Genomic DNA, 12,225 nt, shown 5'->3' with positions numbered 1-12,225 from the left:
TATGATCAGCAGTTTGTAAAAATATTGTAAAATAGTTTGTGTCGGTAGTATTATTCAATTTTTTATTATATATATATATATAAAAGATAGAAATTCTACTCTAGCCTAATCTAAGTGTATATGTGTGTGAAACTCCCTCTTGGAGACTTGAACCCCGGCCTTTTCTCCCCACACCCTACAAGCACTTATAATTATATAAGAATTTGAAAAATATTCTAATAATTATATATTAAATATAAAATTTAATAATTATGATAGTTGTTAATAGGTATTTATTATGATTGTGCTTTTATAGATATTTTAATTAATAGGCATTTATTATGATTGTGCTTTTATAGATATTTTAATATTTGTTAATATATATGATTATGGTAATTATTAATAGTATTTTTATAATTTTCAAGATTATAAAACTATTGATTATGTTAATTAAAGAAAAGAACATGTCAAGATTCTAATTGAAAGTCTAAATATAAAATAAAATTTAATCTCAATTAAAAATTATATATCATTATTTTTTTCTGATATATATATTAATTTTATATTATAGATAAGTAAATATCATTCCTTAATTAAAATTAAAATAAAGTCAATGAAAAAGTCTCATTAAAATTTTAAATTATTTTCATTGAATATTCAAATAAAGGTTAAGCTTGGAAATTTATTACTACTATCTTCATTGAATTTCCATTGAAAATCATATAAAATGTACATTTTGAGAGCAACCCAATGCCTTCTCGAAACATTGGAAAAATGAATCAAAGAACAATATCCCATTTATCTTCTTTTTGGCTTGTCCTTGTGTTAGCCTTTGGCTTAAGCAGTGCATTTACAGTGATACCCAAACCATTTAGAAATAACTATGTACGAATTGTCAACAACCTTAACAACAAATTGCTTTACTACCATTGTAAATCTAGAGATACTGATTTCCACCTTAAGAATCTTCAGCCCAACACATATTGGGAATTCTCTTTTCACCAAAATGTTATAGGTACAACGCTCTACTATTGCAAGTTTTGGCAAGATAAGTTCCATGCTGTTTTTGATGTATTTACATCAAATGAGAAATTCCAAAAGAATTGCGGCGGAGATCATTGTATATGGATAGCGCAAGAGGATGGACTATACTTATATGAATTAAAAAAGCAGATATCTGTGAAGATGCATGATTGGGAAATAAATATGAACGTGACAAATCATGTATGAGGGAAAATCTTGTTCTCTGTGTGAACTTAAAGCCATGCTTAATTTCTCTCCATAAGTAATTAATAAATGAAGGGAAATAAACTTCTTAATTTCTTAATCATACAGTTTCTGTTATTTTATTAATCTCTTTTCATGTGTTCAATTTTGAAACTCGTGCTAGTTTATATTTATGGATTGTTTGAGTTTTATTGGAAATTATTTATATAGATGATTGTTGATATTGTATTTTGTCTTACGTACCTTGATTTGCTTGCCAAAATGCCAATTTAAGCCTTAAAGAGCCAAAAATTGCATTTTTAATATTAAAAAAAAAAGGGAAAATACTTGAAATAATTTAATTCAATCAGACGTTAGATAAATCATTTTTATGGTCCAAGAGCTTAGAATGCAAAATTACCATATTTTACTTAGTCTGACCAAGATTAACCAACCTAAATAGGGCTTAGTCAAGATTTGACTAAAAGTCCAGTTATCCGTATAAATTTGTGCTCTTCTTAAAAATCATGAATTTCCCATTAAATTGACATTTCATGGGCCAAGATTGGAGTTGAAACAAATAACATATTACAAACATCAAATCTTTGTTAAAAAAAAAAAGCATTAGTCATTTTGGTGACGTTTGATTATAGTTTATTTTCTATTAGATTATAATTATACGACCACCAATTGGCTGAAGTGAATAATTGTTGAAAATTTCTCATGATGAGCTTCAATTTAATAGGGTTGTTTTAGCATCTTTCCCATATTTTTTCATATTTATAATATGTTATTTAAAATATGGTACTAAACACTTTTCTTTTCATTTTTTGCATTATAACTTATTAAGTACTTCAAACACATATTTTTACAAAAATTTTAAATCACAATTTCTACATTATTTTGAATCACAACTTCTACAAAAAAAATTTAAATCTCAAATTGCTTATGGCTTGTTATTTGGTAGCTCATTTTGAATACATTTTTGAGCATTTTAAATAACTTTACACATATTTTATACATTTTTTCCCCTATATATATATATCAAAAATACTCAAACAACATTATTCAAACTCATCTACCGAGCCCCTTCGATCTTGCAAAGTAATTTACTTGAATGGAGTCCATATATTAACAATAAAGTACGACATCAGAGAAGAAAAATACTTTTCAAGTGCAGTACAATGCATGTGCCATGTGATTCAGTTAGTGGAGGGAGTTCACTCACTTTTTTGACCTTATCGTCCTCTCCTTTGTTAAACTGACCTTTTTATCCAACTATATAAATGATATATCACTCTGTCTCTAGGTGGACAGTGTATGTGAACGAATTGAGGAGAAGGAGATCATTTGGTAGTGAAATGGAAGCTTATAATCTTCTGGCACCGTTCAATCTTGGAAATGTGTTCCCCTTCAGCTGCACACTTGTTCTCTTATATGGAATTCTTCTCGTTTTTCGTTTTTTATTTTTTGTTTTCTTTTTCGTTCTATCAAGGATATGCTATATTACAACCCCATGTCCACTCTAAGCATTATATCTGAACATATAATCTTCTCTATTCTCTTTATATTAAGAGAGGAGGGATTTTCATGTTCAAGTTTGAGAGGAAGAACGGTTGGAGATGAATAATAACAAAAGGAAAAATATTTGTTAAAGGAAATGACTAATGAGCATTTTGGATGGGTTAATTTGTGGGTTTTCTTTTTTGAGCGGATTTTAAACTATTTCTAAGTGTTTTGAATTGAAGGTGATGGGGGGTAGGGGAGATAGGGTTAGGTTTCTAGGCAATAAGAGACTGAGGTTTTTTTTTTTTAATTTTTAATTTTTTTTAAAGTAAAAAATGTAAGATTCATGGTCAACTTGTGTGGGCAGCAAGTTAAATCGAAAAAGTTAAGGAAGAAAATATGGAGGCTCTAACCCAAGTGTCGATCGGCACTTGGTCCTAAAATCCTCCAGATCTTTCCTAATTCGTTTCGTCTGTTTCCATTTCCAATTCAAACTTAATTTCTTACGAATTTTGATTTTTTTTTTCATGGTTCTCAAGTTCAACAGATTAAATCCAAATATGTCTAATTAATTAATTAATCAATTTTTACCTATTTTGTAATGAATCAATAAATGCTTTCACCTGGACTAGATTTGGTGCATGCAACCTTACAATAAACCATACCTTTAGTTAATAGGATCACGACACATCACCCAATTTAAATTGGACTAAAAATAGGCCAATCAAAATTAAGATATTATAATCACCTATGGTAAGAATCTGAGTTATGCAAGTGTACCTTACTGTTATTATTATTATTTTTTTTTTTGAGAAAATGAAACTTGCTTATTTGACATCTTTTAATTCGATAGTCCGATTAATGCTCATGAATTGTTGTTTTTTATTGTTATGACCTTAAGATTTGTTTTACAAAAAATATTTGGAGATCAAATGGCCAAATTTTTTATATTATCTTGGAGACATGTAATGGTGATGACATAACACTACAATGCGAGTTAGGCCAAATAGGAGTTGCAAAATGGGATATCTACACTTGCCATTGAGAAATGACATCTTGACATCTACCTAAAATAGAGACCACTGGAAACATGTTGTAATGGAAATAAATGATCGAATAGATGAAAAACAAGCAACTAGGCAAAGGTTTCCTCAAACTCAATCCCATACTCTAGAGTAAACCCCTTGGCAACTAGGCAAGCCTTGCAGTAATCAATACTACCACCCAAGCGAGACTTGATCAACCATATTCCAAGTTTGTGTCTTATATAGTGTATCCAATTATTCTTTCACAGCTTGTTTCCATAATGAGTCAGAGGAAGCCTCACGAAAGTTTTGAGGTTCATGAAGGGATGTAATGATAAATATACAATAATAGTCACAAAGGTGAGAGGGAAAAGTTGTTACCCAAATAGATTGATGAAGTTTAGGGTTAGGAGTAGTTGCAAGATCTATAGGTAGGTCAAATGGTGAGGGCCTAGCAAGAATTGGAATGATTGGTTCATTAGGAAGTGAGTTGGTAGAAGGGATCTCAGGGAATATGTCTGGAATAGGATCCACACTTAAAGTTGGAGAAGTAGAATCCATGAAATTTGACAAAGTGTAATACATTTTGTGTACCAAAAAAACCACATGACGAGAGATCCTAAGCTGTTTGGCAATGGGATCATAACACCTATACCCCTTTTGTTCAATTCTATAACCAAGAAAACAACAAAATGGTGAGTGGGGTTGAAGTTTAATGCGTTCTTGGGCTTGAAGGGGAACAAAACATGCATAAACCAAAAACTTTAAGAAGGCTTTAATTGGGAGTTGTGTCATGCAATAATTCATATGGTATTTGGTATGGTAAGATAGGTGTGGGACACCTATTAATGGTGTAGACAACATTAAGGGAGTGGAAGCAGTAGTGGTGAGTGCCCTAATAGTGTCTAGAATGTAGTAAACACTAGAGACGAACAAATTGGGAGTAGAAATGAAACCTACTTGACTAACAATCGTAAGGGAACAACTGGCTGTGTAAATATACAAAAAAAAGCCTATGAACACATACATGAGAAATCCCAATGAAATGTGACTGATTAGAAGTCACTAAAAAATTTGTCCAAAAAAAATGTATTTGAGCATGAGCATATCTATGCCATTAGTTTAAGATGCATTTAGTTTGAATATATTTTAAAAATTCTATTTCTAATTATACTATTTTTTCAAAAATCAAAAAATTGACAATCAAATTAGAAGTAATGCAAAAAGTGGATATACTAGCCTCATCACACCCACAACATGCATACTAAGAGGCTTTTTTCCTTTTTCTATTTTGGTCTAGTGTCAAAAAAGTTTCACTCATCTTAAATTGAACTTTCTTATGTATTTGTGAATTCTTGAGTATTGATATAGTCAGAAGTGTGAGGCTTGCACCAGAAAGTGAATACATCCATATATGGACATATGATTTCAATGTAATTTTGGTGTTCAATTTTTTTGGAGCTTATCTCATCACACTATGATTATATAAGTAATTTGCAAATGTGCAACATCAATGGTCAAACACGAAACTTCAAATTGAGATAAAAAAAAAATTACATTGAAAAAAAAAAAAGATTAAAAAAGCCTATGAGCGCGCATGTAGTGCATGCAATGTGTTTGTATAAGACTATCAAGATTCAATAAGATAATTACATAACAATGATATATGGTAATGTGATTTTTTTGGTAATTTTACATTACTGTAATTTTTTATACAAATAAATGCACCAAACATTATAATGTCAAGTATTGACATTACCATAATCATGGTTTTCAGATTCGGATCATTTAATGAACCGTAAAAGAAAAATGTTCAAGATTTTTGAGGTCTGACTGACGTCGAATCGAGATCGAATCGTGATGATATCATAATTAATTTAATAGTTATTTAAAAATATATAAAATTAGTATAAATAGAGAAATTAACTAAAATAATCCAATTAAATATAGAAATCAATATTTTTTAAATATATTTTTTCATATCATAACTCTCACAAGACAAATAAAAAATATCAAATCCTAAGCAAACTTAAATATAGTATTTATTTATATGTTGATTAATTAAACTTGTGATGATAATAATAATAATAATAATTATCATTATATAAGAATTAGAAGGACACTTGTTAACTAAAATATTTTTTAAAATTATTTAACAATTTAATAATTATTATATACATAATTTTATTCATTTCATTTTTAAAAAATTGTAAATATTAATTAAAAATTGAGTAATGCTATTACCACACATTTTGCACAATTTTTGCCATATTTTAACTGGTCATATCTCATTATGTGGCAAATTATAACAAAAATTGTATAAATATTATAGTACCAACATTACTCTTAAAAATACTTAAACATATTTATTGCACATGATCATATTGGGCTAAACTGAAAAAAGAGCTAAATCTAACGGCAGAAATTTTTTGCTTTTATTCAAAAATTAGAGCATCCACATTGGTAGCTATTTTTTTAGCTATTAGGCACTACAAAAAACTATTCTATCTATTTTACTTTCTCACTTTACAAAACATCCAATATCAGTGATTCTATTTTTTTACCTATTCATTTAAATATTTTTTATTTTTTATTTTTTATTATTTCTTTCACACATGTCTCTCCCTCTCTTATCTAAAGATTCTAAAGCCCAAAACCCCAACCACCTCTGTTGAAACCAAAAAATTACTTTATAAAAAGTGTTGCATGTACATGGCAACTAGGATTAAACAATAGCATAGGTTCAAAAAAGTGTGGTCATGTATGGTCGGCATCTAGCCAATACTACAAAATATATATATATATATATATATATATATATATATATGAGCCACGTTCATAGCCTGCTGCCTAGTACAAAAGCAAAAGATAGACACAAATCAAGTAAAACAAAAACAAAAACAAAAGCTGAAAAGTGAATAAGGAAGTGGCATTACCAGAAAGTAAGGAAAACGGTTTGGTGAAAGTGGGCCTGAAAAGTTGAAAAGTGGGGGTGTCACAAGCTAAAATGGGGGAGTTTAAAAAGCAACGGAGCAAATAAAAAGAGAAAAGAAGCTGAAAAATGGGTCACGGCTCAACATGAAATTAGGAGCTGTGGAGGAAAAAACTGACAAAAACTGCTCCATGATCTGATCAGTTGAGAGAAAAATAAGGGAGCAACTTCTTTGGAATCTCTCTATAAATAGAGGGAGGCACGCAAGAAAAAAAAAGAGAGGAGAAAAAGGAGGAAAAAAAGGAAAGAAAGCTGAGATACAAAAAGAGAGAAGTGCACACACACACGGCAAAGGCATAGAGAGAAGACAAAAAAGAGAGGCACAGACAGAGAGAGCAACATCAAGCAGAGGAGAAATACGCAGCATAGGTTCGTATATGGGATTTTACATCAGTCCCTTTCTTCTCTAAATCTCTTTCTCCCTCATTCTCAAACTTGAATTTTTACTTGGTAATGCAAACAGGATCGGGTTTCATGGGGAGTTCCTAACTCTATACATGAAACTTTAAATATGAGTCCTTGACTCATAACTCCTATTTGTACATTACCAAATAAAAATTCTCTCATTACTAAAATCTTTCTCTCAACCTTCTTCAAATAATTTTTGTTTGGGAAAACAAATAGGGTTGGGTTTCATGAGTAGTTCCTAACTCCATACATGAAACTTTATACAAGAGTCCCTGACTCTTAAATCCTATTTGAAAATTACCAAATAAAATTTCTCTCAATTTGTGTTGTAATGTCTTTTCTATTAAAATTGGAGTCCTTGACTCTACCCCAAAATTGGAGTCCTTGACTCTATCCCAAAATTGGAGTCCTTGACTCTACCCTTAAAATTGGAGTCCTTGACTCTACCCCAAAATTGGAGTCCTTGACTCTATCCCAAAATTGGAGTCCTTGACTCTACCCTTAAAATTGGAGTCCTTGACTCTATCCCAAAATTGGAGTCCTTAAAATTGGAGTCCTTGACTCTACCCCAAAATTGGAGTCCTTGACTCTACCATTAAAATTGGAATCCTTGACTCTACCAAATAATTGGAGTCCTTGACTCTACCATTTTAATGAAGTTCTTGACTCCATCATCAAATTAATGGGAGGCATTAACTCTACCAAATTAATTGTGACTAATTCTTTAGGATTATTAATTCTTTAAACAAGATCAAAGTTAGTAATTCTTAAAGGAAATTTTCTAATTCTCAATGTTCATAAAAAATAATTATTGCTTCAAAGGAACATTCTTTCCATTAATTAAATTTGGAAACTTCAATCAAAATATTATCCTTGAATCAATTTCCATAAAAATATGGTCATCGACTTATCCTGGAGATTAAAACCAATTATCTCACCCAATACTTAATTAAAAGCCAAAGTATTGACTTAAAGATCCATCATTTAAAATGGGAACAAAACCATATTTGAAACTTTGAAGCTAAAACCTCAAATTAAGAACTACGAAGTGGCTTGATCCCCGCCAAGGGTACGTAGGCAACCTAAATAAATTATTAGGTGCAGCCACAAATAAATAAAGACATATGTCCTCTTGAACACACAAATAAATAAAGATGACATGATTGGAATCAAAAGGTCTTCCCTTGAAACAAGGGATTGTAATTAAGAGATACATTATGTTGAATGGGTACAACTCACATCAATAAAACCCATATGCCAAAAGGCCTATGGGTGAAATTATGTTTGATGAATTTGACTAATTTGACAATATTTGTTAAACATAATTTGACGACGTTTGTTAAAACATAAGATGACAACGTTTGTTAAACATAAATTAACAATTATTGTTAAACGGTTAACAATTTTTGTCAACAACCTCGACTGCCACCCATAACCCACAGCCACCTCCATTTTTCATAGGCCACCATTAACACAACCCAAATCCACCAAATTTGCAACAAAATCATCTCAAAAACCAACCAAAATCACACATAAAAATAACCAAAATTCAACAAACCCACAAATCCAGCAACCAAAAAACCTAATGACAACCAAAAACAAAACCCTCATCACCGCCACAGCCAACAACAACCACCCATAGCAATGCTAAGCCAAACCAGGCTTCAACCTAACCAATCCCAACCACCAACACAAACCTACAAACACAAACATAGTTTGACCCTGATCCTGACCCTAACCCTGACCACAAACACAAACACATACCCACATTGGGTTCTCAGTGTTTTGGATGTCAAGGGTATGATCACCTGAAATCTGAATATCCTACATATTTGAAGTCTAAGGGTAAGGCTATGGCTGTAACCCTTAGTGATGGTGAAGTTTCTGATAATGAGTCTGATTGTGATGAGAATGGAAACTTTATTGCTTTCACCCCAAAATTTTGAAAAACCACTTGATCAATTTGAAAGATATTGACTAATTGATCATCATACAAGATAGAGTTCAGAAAATAATGAACAATTACATCAATTGAACAAGTCAATTTCATCAATTTAGCCAAATTTACCACCAGGCTTGGGTCACTGGAGTCTCAGGACTTGTGTCGAAAATGGCTTGGGGCTTTGGTCGCTAGCGACTTGACAGGCAGGGGCTTAGGAGTTGGAGGAAGACAGAAATAATAAAAAAATCAAGGGGGAGAAGATAAGGGCTGGGTTTGGTGCAGAAGAAAGGTGAAGTAGAAAGAAAAAATAGAGAAAAAAATGGCTGGAGGAAGGAACAAAAAATAAGAAAAAAAAAATTGAAAGGGAGAAGTGTTGGGTTTGGGTTCAATGAAGAAGAAAGGAGTGCGAAGAAGAAAGAGAAAAGAAAGAAAGAGAGAAAAAAAGATTATTTTAATAAAAGAAGAGAGAGATAAACCAATTAAAATATATATATATATATATATTTTACCTTTAAGCTACCGTGCACAACCAAAAAGTGCACCGTAGCTAAGAAGTCAAATCTTTTTACTATAGCTCCACCATTGTAGCCCCATTATTATGATTGTTGGTGCTAAAAAATTGCAATATAGCTTTTTAGCACCACTAACACTAAACAATTTCACAATAGAAAAACACGGTAATGTGAGTATGGAAAAAAGAAGTTAACAATAGTAAACAGAATAATCTTGTTAGGGTACTTTTTTTTTTTTTTACACCTAATTTTATTTGGGTACCACCTATTTATTTTCAAACACCACTAATAAGTTGTTGGGTTTTCCCAAATATTTTTTGCTCTATTATTATGTTAATTACAAATGTTTCATATCTCATTATTCAAATTGGGTTATGATATAAACTATCACAAAAAGCTCAAAAACTCATATTTTATCCAATTTTATTATCATATTCTATTTAAAGCCCAAGAATACTTATACTTGGCAATATTGAAGAAGCCCATGATTCAAGTCCATAGCAAAACAATTTTATTAATGGAATTCAAATCCATGATCAAAGCCCATGATTTAAACACATGGAAATTTATTTATCCAAAGCTCAATTCTCATTAGCAACATCAATGCCCAACTTTCATTGGTAATATTAAAACCCAATTTTCATTGGCAACATCAAAGCCCAATTCTCATTGGCAATATCAAAAGCCTAACTTACGTTGGCATTATTTAAAGCCCAATTTTCATTGGCAATATCAAAACTCAATTCTCATTGGCAATATCAAAAACCCAACTTGCGTTGGCACTATTAAAAGCCCAAGCTAATTACTTGACACTATTCTATCAAAAACCCAAGGTTACTAAATACTTGGCAAAATACTATATCATAATTATTCTTAAACATATTATTATAATATTACAAACTAATGAAATTTATGAATTATCTATTCTCAAAACCCATGGCAATCATCTTGTAAAAGCCCATGGAAAGTTATGATTGTTAGACCCCTGACATATATTTATTGTTATAAACCCATGAAATACATGGACATCATTTGCATCGCGACATCCATAATATACGCCTTCGACATTCATGGTAAATATTCAAACCCACAAGCTCATCATTTAAGTTATGATGCGATTATTAGAAACCGTGAACATTATTGCAACATGAAATTCATCAAAGTAAATAGTATTTACAAAAGTATTTTGAAACTTATCCAATTATTTCAAACATTACAACTAATTACTCAAAGGCCTATTGCAAGTATTTATGAAAAACCCAAAAATATTTACTAATAAAATCCATGAGGAATGAAAGCCCATGGCAACATGTGCACACAACCCAACCCATGTGAGCAAGCCCAAGCAAAAAACACAAGCAGCCAACCAAAAGGAAACTAGAGACTCATACAAAGGAACCAAGCCTTTGAGAATGGACTAAGGGTTGTCCCATCAATTTTTGCCACCCTTTGCCTGAGGTGAACAGTATCCAAGGGCTGTCATATCAGCTAAAGTCAAAAGGATGAAGAGACTTCATGATCTTCCTCAAAACTGCACCTCTAACTGAAGGGGAGCTGAAACCAAATTATCCAAACTTCAACAAATTGATACTATAAATGTTAAAAATGATTGATTCATGTACCAAGCCCATGAATCCTAAAGGGGAAAATTTGGGAACATGTGGTTTGGAGGGCATAAAGAGATATCCAACGGAACCCCCTGAAGTAGACTAGAACTTGACATCTGGCTTAGGGTGTTGAAATCTTACTTCTTGGGGAACCAAATCTCAGTTTGCAGCATTAGGATTCATTCTTGATACACAATAATTAAGCTCAGTCCTGAAAATCTTGGCACTTGATGCAAAAAGCTCTAAAATCTCATCATTCCCCAAAGAAGCAAGACAACCCTTCAAAGTGGATTTTCCTACTTCTGATCAAAATCTCAGGAAATTTAAACCTTGATTTCGTCACCCTTGATGAGTCATGCATTTTTGGATTCTTGTCAATCAATGCTTCTCTAAAGCTCCATTATAAAAACATACACACCTCAGCCCACTGTGGGAGGAAGCCTCTCTAGAAAATTTCTGTCAATGACTACACTCTGCAGAAATTCAATCCCTATTTGCTTTCTTTAAGCTTCCCCAAGCTCTCTTGAGCTCACTCACAACCTTTCTCAGCCCATAGTCACCATAACACCAACATTTACCACCTTGCTTACACCTTCCTACTCCAAAAATGTCCCATAACTAACCAGGACAGCCACTCCCTCTGAAACCCTTGGTTTGTTTACTACTTTGCTCGTGCTTTAGCTTTCCTTAAGCTCACCACTCATCATCTTCAGCCTACACTCGTCTAATTTCAAATATTCTCCTCACCCCTCTACACAACCACAGCTCAAAAATGTCCTCCAACTAGACACAAATGGTTCATTACTCACAAAAAGCTTTAATCTCAGTGTTAATCCCATCTCACTCACTCAAAATAGCCCACATTCACCTTATTCATGCCTTATAATTATACATTCACCAAAATCTTAGTTTAATACTTGCTGCACTAAGCTATGGATCTTTCTCTCCCTTCATTCCATCCTATTTTTCCTCTTTTATTTGTAACTATGGAGCCTTTAATCATTGTTTATTATCATGATGAAGAATATAATGTATTTGTAACAATTGA

This window comes from Quercus lobata, chromosome 4, assembly GCF_001633185.2.
Source record: "Quercus lobata isolate SW786 chromosome 4, ValleyOak3.0 Primary Assembly, whole genome shotgun sequence".
Taxonomy (NCBI): Eukaryota; Viridiplantae; Streptophyta; class Magnoliopsida; order Fagales; family Fagaceae; genus Quercus; species Quercus lobata.
This window is presented reverse-complemented; position numbering follows the sequence as displayed.